Raw genomic sequence first — 8,223 nt, 5'->3', positions numbered from 1 at the left:
TAAGGGCTGGGTGCGGTAGCTCACGCTTGTAATCCCAGCACTTTGGGAGGCCGAGGCGGGTGGATCACGAGGTCAAGAGATGGAGACCATCCTGGTCAACATGGTGAAACCTCGTCTCTACTAAAAATACAAAAAAAAAAATTAGCTGGGCATGGTGGTGCGTGCCTGTAATCCCAGCTACTCAGGAGGCTGAGGCAGGAGAATTGCCTGAACCCAGGAGGCGGAGGTTGCGGTGAGCCGAGATCATGCCATTGCACTCCAGCCTGGGTAACAAGAGCGAAACTCCGTCTCAAATAAATAAATAAATAAATAAATACAAATTAACAATATTATACACTGTAACAGTTGTTTTCTCCTTTACATACCTTGGGAGATTACACATGCCTTCTTTAAGGTATTTTTTCATCTTTCTAATTTACCTCCTGGAATCATCTTCCAAAATTTGTTCACATCGTTTTAAGTGTCTTCAGTTGTGGTAGATCATCTTTTGAAGATAGATGTGAAAGTGATCAAAAACAGTGATTATCTGTCTTTAATGACCAGTGGAGCAATACAAACTGGTTAATGCTATCTGGGGCTGTTGGGGGGGTGGGGTTGGTCAGGAAATCAAGGATTGACTATAAATTAGTGAGACAGGTAATCTACTGTGGCCCAAATATGAACTCTAAAGGTATAAACAATGAACAAATTAATATAAACATCAGTAAATATCAGTGCGTAAGATATAAGTTTGTTATAATCATTTAGGGAGATCGTGTTAAGTCAATCAAAAAATAAATGGATTTTGGCAAACTTGGCACCAAGGTCTGCTATGACACTTACCATATGTGCTATGAATGTGTATCTGGCTACGTGTCTCATAAGGATGAGCTTCTCTAGGGCAGGGGCCTTGTCATATGTGTCTAAATATTGCCAGCACTTACCCCTATCCCTGACACAGTCAGAGAACCCAGTGAGTATCCTATGAAAACCCAGAGTATAAGGCTCATGAGCTATAGGCTGTGCCTAAAGGTGACACCTGTATGAATTACTTGCAGATAGAAAACTTTTTATTCAATCAGTTCCTTAAGTTACATCAGGGCAATTCTGTGTCACAGAGTTGTGGGTCCAGACGCATGGATTGTTAAGTAACCCCAGAGAAAAACACAAGTGACTTATCCACAAAGAATTATTTTATATTAGCAAAGCATATCTCCTTGTAAAGAAGAGCTGACTGCAAATATATATATATTGGTTTTTTTTTTTTAAGATGAAGTCTCACTCTGTTGCCCAGGCTGGAGTGCAGTGGCATGATCTTGGCTTGCTGCAACCTCTGCCTCCAGGGTTCAAGCTAGTCTCCTGCCTCAGCCTCCTGAGCAGTTGGGATTACAGAGGTGTACCACTACACCCGGCTAATTTTTGTACTTTTAGTAGAGACAGGTTTTCACCATGTTGGCCAGGCTGGTCTCAAATTTCTGACCTCAGGTGATCCTCCCGCCTCAGCCTTCCAAAATGCTGGGATTACAGGCGTGGGCCACCTGTAGGCATTGGCACTACTTTATATTTTTATACATTCTGAAGAAAATCTGTACTTCTTCCTCATGCTGCATTAACTATGGTGAACATGTATTGTTTATATTAGAAACAGTTTAATCATCTCTATATGATGTAACTAGTCATTTAATTGCACAGATTTTCCTTTAGCTGCAAATTTCAAGATACTGTTGACAAGTAAATATGTGAACAGAAGGACCTACTGACTTTAATCAATATCTGAAAATAAATTGTATAGGTTCAAATAACAACTTGGTATTAGAGATTAACAAAGCATTTTTCACATGCCCACTGTTTCATTTAAGTCTCAGTCAGTACTGCCTTGAAGGTACTGACTGTCTTCATATTATAAATGGAGAAATTGAGGCTGAAAGAGGCAAAATAAAATTGCCCCAAGTCACAAAGTCAGTGCATTGCAGGACCAGAGTCATAACCCATGATTTAGACTCCTCCTGGCTTAATCTCCTCTCCCCTATGAGTCCAACTCATCCCCTCCATAGCTCACCCTCACCATTCAGTTTACAAACCTGTCATGAACACCTACTACATGTTCTTGAATGTCCAAGGGACTCTGACTACACTTTAAGATTTGGAAACAAATCCACTCTGAGAAGCAAATGCCAATGCTGCTGCTGCTTCCACCCAAAATAGATTCATTTACTTTGTTAGATGAACCAAAAGGTATCTCCTCCTTCCTCCTGCAGTCAGGGGAGAAACCTACTGACTGGAGAGAAGAGCTCAGACATGCCATTTGCCCTCTGTTTATGCAGGAAAGGATTAATAATACCTTAGCATAAGGCCAGGATTTTTAGTAGGAAACAAAGTAAAGTTACATGAATAGAAGGAAAGTACCTTTCTTGTTTAGATAAAAATGGGGAATCCAGATGATAGATATTATTTATAGTGGCACTGTTGGTGGGAGTGTAAACTAGTCCAACCATTGTGGAAGGCAGTGTGGCCATTCCTCAAAGAACTAGAAACAGAATTCCCATTCAACCCAGAAATCCCATTATTATATATTTAACCAAGGAAATATAAATTGTTCTGTCATAAAGGCACATGTACACAGTTCTTTATAAAGACACATGTACACAATAGTTCAATTGCAGCACTATTCACAGTAACAAAGACATGGAGTCAAACTAAATGCTTATCAACCGTAGACTGCATAAAGAAAATGTGGTACATATACACCACGGAATACTGTGCAGCCATGAAGAAAGAATAAGATCGTGTCCTTTTCAGGGACATGGATAGAGCTGAGGCCATCATCCTTAGCAAACTCACACAGGAGCAGAAAACCAAATACCGCATGTTCTCACTTATAAGTGGGAGCTAAATGATGAGAACATATGGACACAAAGAGGGGAACCACAGACACTGGGGCCTACTTGAGGGTAGAGGGTGGGAGAAGGGAGAGGATCGGAAACAACAACTATTGGGCAGTAGGCTTAGTACCTGGGTGATGAAATAATCTGTACAACAAACCCCCATGACATGAGTATACCTATATAACAAACCTGCACATGTACCTCCAAATCTAAAATAAGAGTTAAAGACATTATATTGGAAAGATTTATTTGGTTTTAAACACTCCAGAGAAAACCCACCAGGGCACTAAATGGAGCCTGCTGTATTGTTTGACACTTCCCTTATCCATGGGACTGGAGTTCATCCACTTTCCTCTCCAGGGACTCAGTGGGTGCATGTCTTGAAACCAGAGACAGCCTCTCCCTCTACAGAGGAAGTCAGTAGACAGAGAAGATAAGTAATGGACATTGACCAGAGGCCGCAAAATATGCAAGTCATGAGAAGGGACCAAGGAAGAGGAAAACTTGATTAATTTCTGTAAGGAAGAAGGAGGGATAGTAGATCCAGGAAACAGGGAATATCAATGAAAAGGAAGTAGATGGGTTGAAGGAAGGCATAATGGGGAGAGAGAATAAAACTGTCTGAAGGCCAACAGAGGACCTGCGGTCACACTCAGAGACACATCCCAATCAAGGACTACTGCAGAAGAGATCACTGCTTAAGCTTCTGAGGGGAGGAAACCCATGGAGGAGAGACAAATGCCTTCTTCCCCGGTTTTGTCCCCGAATCTCTATAGCAGCAGAACAATGATCTCTAGTGAACACCTGCTTAAACTCTTACTGCACTCCAGTGGCTATTTGGTTTATGGAAAGGCAGGTGAGGAAGCTTCCTGCCCAAAGGGTGATGGTTTCCTGCCCCATGGTAACTGCTGTGGTTTCCCAGGGCAGCCATGAATGTCCTCTCAGAGACACACATCCAACTACAAAAACAGCCCTGTGAACCCCACCTGCCCACCACTATGTTCCCCTCCTTAAAGGCAAGTTAGTGATCTACCTGTGAGCAGAAAAGGAAGAAACCTGCTGTATGGTTTGTTAAAAGAAAGACTTTAGATAAATTAACACAGAGTTTAATTGAACAAAGAACAATTGGAGAATTGGGCAACCCTACTATCAGAATAGGTTCAGAGCAACTGGCGGTGTCATGCGTCAGGATTTATGGACAGAAGAAGGTAAGTGACAGAGAGAAAATAGAAGTGAGATACAGAAACAGTCAGATTGGTTACAGCTCGGGGTTGGCCATGGTTTGAACAGTTGGCTGCTGTGATTGGCTGAAACTTGGCTACTTGTTACAAGAGTTCATTACAGTCTGTTTATGCATCCAGTTAGACTACAGTTCACTATGTATGGAGAAATCTTTAGGCTAAAATCTGTAAGGAGGCAGCTTTAGGCTAAACAATTTAATAGGTTTTACATAGCAACTCTTAATCTGATTTGCCTTCTAGTTAAAAGTAGTTAATCTTACTTCACCTTCAGTAGAAGAGCTGAATGGGTAAAGCTAGCATGACATAAAAATAGTGACATGAATTTCTCTGCTGTCTTTCTTCTTAGAATTCCAGACATTTTGGGAACCTGTATTTATTTCAATGGATAGTATGGATTTACAAAAAGATCCATGAAGGCATGACTGTTAGCATCACCAAAAAATTGTAATATAACCAAAATACACACAGTAAGGTTTTCTTGTGGTACTTTATTCTTTGAATGCATTTAAAATATAATTCCCAGCCAGGCACGGGTGGCTGATGCCTGTAATCCCACCACTCTAAGAGGCCGAGGTGGGTGGATTACCTGAGCTCAGGAATTTGAGACCAGCCTGGGCAACATAGCCAAACACTGTCTCTACAAAACATACGAAAATTAGCTGTGCACGTTCCTATAGTTCCAGCTACTCAGGAGGTTGAGGCGGGGGGATCACTTGAGCCTGGGAGGTCAAGGCTGCTATGAGTCATGATCTCACCCCTGCATTCCAGCCTGGGTAACACAGCGAGACCCTGTCTCAAGAAAAACAAAAAACAAAAATGAATGTAATTTCAAAAATTCAAAATGTGTTCAGAAAGGCAAAGATAGGGTATGTTTGTTGATTGTCTCGCTCGTATCCATTCCCTACCTCTCTTTTCCTAATAGAGCTGGTATTTTCCAGCTAGGTAGTCTAGGTAAAATAGGTTCTACCCATCCAGGTCCTGGAGCAGACCCTGACTGGCTTAATCCAATTAGAGTGATCTGACCCTCCTAGTCACATTACTTGGTAAAGGATGGGCACCTGACTACAATCTTGCCCATCAAAGCCAGTGAGATTCAATTAGGAAATTGTGGTTAAGCTGTTATAGAAGCAGTGCCTCCCTGCTGGATGTATCCAGCAAACATGTAGTTCTGGGAGCTTCCAAAAGCCTTTTGGGACCAGGAGAGGCAGCCCTGTCTGAAAATAGAGCCATTAAACACCAAAGTGGCAAAGCTAAGAGGTAAAGAGGAGAAACTGGGATCTAGTTAGTGTTGAAGCCAGGGATACAGGCTCATTTTGTAAAATCGCTCTATACCAATCAATAAATTTGCTTTTCTGAGCCAGTTTGGGTCAGGTTTTCTGTCATTTGCAACCACAACATCTTATTTTTAAAAATCTACCTTATAAAAGGTAACACACATGTCTAAAACGTCTTTTACTGATCATTTGAAATTGAAGTTTCATTTTCATAATGAAATCACATGAAGAAAATACTGGCAACACTCACTGCAGAAAGAAAGTGTGTTATTTTCCCCACTCGCTAGCTTTTCTTTTATTTTTTTTTTCTCCTTTCTTTCCACTCTGTCTCTCAACTTCCAAAGGAAACATTTGGGTAAATCTTATTTGGCTGAAGTCAAGTGCACTGAAGACTGCATTAGTTTTGCAGGAAGGTGCTGAGAATCTCACAATGTCATGTGTGTGGTGCCCTGGAGTGTTAGTAATCTAGATTTTCCCTCCTTTTGTAGGTGATTTGCACCATGACTTCTTAGATATCCCTCTCTGCCTTTATAATCTACCATTTCTATCAAGTGAAGAAAACACAGCCTTAATTCTTCCTTGCAAGGTGAACCCTGGGTGGGTGTCAATACCAGCTACAGCTGCCACAGCATTACGAGTCCACATGTTCTCTTCCTTCAGGATTTGGGGGCCCATTTTGAAACTTTTTGTATCCCTCACCACAGGCAAATATTTTTAAATGTCCCTTCATGATGATGATGCTAATGTAACTGTTTTGGTACCTGATTAAATCCAATTTTGCACATATCTGGTGTATATTACATGGTAGAGTTATCCCTCTATCCATGCTACCCCTCCCTTGCCTATTGTGGGGTGCTAGGCAGTTGCATTGGATCTTGCCTTAGTTGTTCAACAATTAAATTTCCTTGACTGCAAAATGGACTGTGTGAGGTTCTTGAGACAGAATTAGCCCCACAAAGAGTGCTCTGACTTTGGCCACCCCACCCCCCATTCTCAGCTGCAGGGCCTCAATTAAAACTCGTATACAATGTCCATAGTGTCATCAATTACTTGAAATTATTTTTTTTCTTCCCAGTAATACGGACCTACAGGACTGTGCTTGGCTGTCTTTCCCAGTTGGGGGAGTGCAGGCTATCTCCTATGTCTGATATTTTGCTCTTGACTTCTCTCCCTTATTGACTAGACTGCTTCAGGGATCTGGTGAATGGTTCCACAGATCCAAAATTCCAGCAGCCTATAAGTGCATGTTGTCAGGGGACATCTGGCAGTGTGTGGGACAGGGGCCCCTTCCATGGCAATGGCCTCATGTGGGTTATTTTCCCCACTTGCTAGCTTTAGGACCTCAATGAGCAGTACAGTCCCTACGACCTGTGTCTGAGGGCCCTGCCCATCAAAATACAAATACACACACACAGACACACACACACACACACACACGCATAGATTTATTAAAGAACATACGGGCACCTCTGTCACTTGGGATTTGGCATTCAATGATGCCTCAGTGGGGAGCATAACCCTCAACATCCATTCTTATGATTGACACCATGCAGGCTCCAGGGAATGCTTCTCATCTTTAGCTCAATGCCCTAAAAACAAAAGATTACAGCCTCTCAGTGTCAGGAAGGATGGTGACACTGCTGATGTTTGAGACTAACATATGTTAAATCTAAGAAAACCTAGATTTTTTTTTTAAAGGTCAGCTTGTCAAATTCTTCTTCTCCGACAGCATGAATGCAGTGATTCCTGTATTACAATGTACTGTTTCCGAAGGGTGAGAATAGTCCATTTCCTTGCTTCTGTCAGTATTCCAGTTTGTGGTTACAGATGTACTCAAGAATTAGCATGGTTTTGCAACAGTTACACATGACACTTAAGGACTGACAGGATTCATATTACTCTAAAATTTCTATTTATAAAGGTTAGATATTGATTTAGATATTCTTATAAGGGATGGTACAATTTACAAACTAAGTAAAAGCAACAATTATGACAAAATTATTTTGTATTTTTCTGCAATAATTTATCATATTGGTCCCATGATAATAGATAACATAATGTTTAAAAATCATGAGTTATTTCTAAGCCTGAGGATCACTTTCATTTTAAAAAACAATTGTTATAAATGTTTCAGCAAAATTTCTCCAAGTTGAAATTAATAAACTACAGTCTAAGAACAACAGCGACTCAAGGAAGATTGTCTAACTTGGCATTAAGAACATAATCTTGATTGCAATACTGCATTAAGGAATTTTGCTAGAGAAAAAAATTTATGGAAAATCATAAAAATGACTTATGAATTGCTTGTCTCTAGAATATTAAGCATCCAGATATCACCAGTTCATTATTAGAATAGTGAGACTTCTGCGATAATGATTACATTCAGTCACCTCTGATGTTTTGTGACATTTGGTCATGTGAAAGGCAAAGTTTTGCAAGAATAATTGGCAGTGAGAACAGAACACCCTTTGGCAACTTAATTTATAACTTTTAAATATTTGGGCATATGGCATATAGGCCTCCATTTCTCCCCCTGCCTCATTGCGCAACTGTTGGTGGCAGGCTGGAGTGGGTGGTACCCGGATCCAGGGGCTCTCCCTGGCAGTTCCAGGTGCTGGGCACCGGGGAGAGACCTAGCAGGTGTCAGAGGCCTCGCCCCCGCCGCCCACCTCCTCAGGAATTGGCTGCCCCGGTCCTAGGGGGCTGTCCCAGGGTCGGAAGGAAGTCCGGGGTCGCGGGCGCGGGCTGCGCAGGGTTTCAGTCACTAGTGGACAAAGGGCACATCGCTAGCGTTGCGGCCCCGGGCGGAGTTCCCCGTCCCTTTCCCTTTCCTTCCTGGCTTGC

Source organism: Aotus nancymaae, unplaced genomic scaffold (genome assembly GCF_030222135.1).
Source record: "Aotus nancymaae isolate 86718 unplaced genomic scaffold, 86718_ANA_hifiasm-v0.15.2.pri h1tg000046l, whole genome shotgun sequence".
In the NCBI taxonomy this organism is placed as follows: domain Eukaryota; kingdom Metazoa; phylum Chordata; class Mammalia; order Primates; family Aotidae; genus Aotus; species Aotus nancymaae.
Note: the sequence above shows the minus strand (reverse complement) of the source record.